At 38.7% G+C, this 1,413-nt stretch overlaps 1 protein-coding gene across 3 annotated transcripts in view; it reads right to left on the reverse strand.

Annotated features, from left to right (window-relative positions):
- Positions 1-549: 549 nt before the first annotated feature.
- ryr2a (ryanodine receptor 2a (cardiac)) overlaps positions 550-1,413 on the reverse strand; it is a 105,996-nt gene continuing 105,132 nt past the window's right edge. For all 3 annotated transcript variants that reach the window (XM_059531500.1, XM_059531499.1, XM_059531498.1), the window contains one exon: positions 550-1,413. This exon is cut by the window's right edge and continues 258 nt beyond it. The gene's annotated coding sequence lies outside the window, so the exon portion shown is untranslated.

A 1,413-nucleotide genomic window follows, 5' to 3' on the forward strand; every position in this document is an offset into this window, starting at 1 on the left:
CAATATTGACAAAAAAATATTTAGCATTATTTTTTCTGGTGTGGTTTATTTGTAACTTGCACTTTTAAATAATTTCTCAAGGTTTAATTAATAAAAATGGGGTAAATGCAGTAATATTTTCATTAAGGAGAAGTTGCTGATCAGATAAGCAATATGGTTGCAAAATATTAAAATGATGACTGTTTAATAGAATAACGATTCATTGTATCCAAACGGACGGAGAATGTGAAATCAGTTCACTGATTCTGAGTGCATTCTAAGGGTTAATTCTGCTTGTGTGTCATGAACTAGGCCGAGACACTAGAAATCACTCGTCAAACACGAGTTAACTAGCAGAAGCTGGTCAAACTGAGCTTTTACCTTCATGATTTGGCCAAAGATGAATCTTCATCGCAAACTTTCACCAACCCAATGAGCAAATTTATAAAAGTTTATGATCATAAGCCATTATTTCCATGCATTTCCATTCAGGTAGCATCACATCTGCAGGAGCAAATCATCTGAAGAATGATGTTTCTGTGATCGTAAGCACATCCTCACCTACAAGCATCAATAAATAATCGCTTTATTAGTCAAAATCATGCAAGTCTTTGAGTTCCCTTTACAGATCACACACAGTTATATGCGCACAACTCTACACAGTACACTGAAGTCTGACAGGTTATTTTCCCATGAGGATTTTTTTTGTTATCAAAATTCTTTACATGAGTAAAATTTCTCTCACATAGTTGCGGCTGGTATTTTTTTTTTTTTTTAGCCCATTTGTTGTTATTGCAATGATTCACATTGTTTTGTATAGAACAAATAAGAAAAGCATCTGGTCTTCATCATGGCTATGACAGAAAGTGCAGTGTTTTCCTGAAGGATGGGAGATGTCAGGTGATGCACCGGCGGTCTGTGCGTGACGTGCTCGTGTTTCTGCAGTTATTAAGCGTGAGTTCAGCCCTCCGTTGCTGTAGGGTGTAGGGTGGACTCCCTGAATGGGTATTGCTTCTGCGTCAAACTAAATCTAGTGTGAATGCATTTTTCTCTAGTAGGGGATGTATTCTCAGCGAACGTGATATACTGCGACAGGACAGAGACAGCTTAAATGTTCTTAAACCTAGAAAACTGCACGTGTGATATAGATCAGCTTGCGTTTTTACGTTTCAAATGTTTTCCTTAAACTTGCATAATAAACATGCAATGAAAGATTTTTTTGATTATATAAAGAGCAACTCCGCTGTTGCATGGGTGCATTACCAAAAGAACGGAAAACAAAGCAGGAAACGGATCAGCAGAGGAGAATCTTCGAGTCCTGAGGGGTTCCAGCGCTCGCTCCGGCTCATCTTCAGCTTGCATAAGGCACCGGATCCCGTCTAAAGAAGCGTCCTGCTCCCCTCCTCTTCAATCAGTCAGAGTTCAGTGATGAAA

This window comes from Carassius carassius, chromosome 39, assembly GCF_963082965.1.
Source record: "Carassius carassius chromosome 39, fCarCar2.1, whole genome shotgun sequence".
Classification (NCBI taxonomy): domain Eukaryota; kingdom Metazoa; phylum Chordata; class Actinopteri; order Cypriniformes; family Cyprinidae; genus Carassius; species Carassius carassius.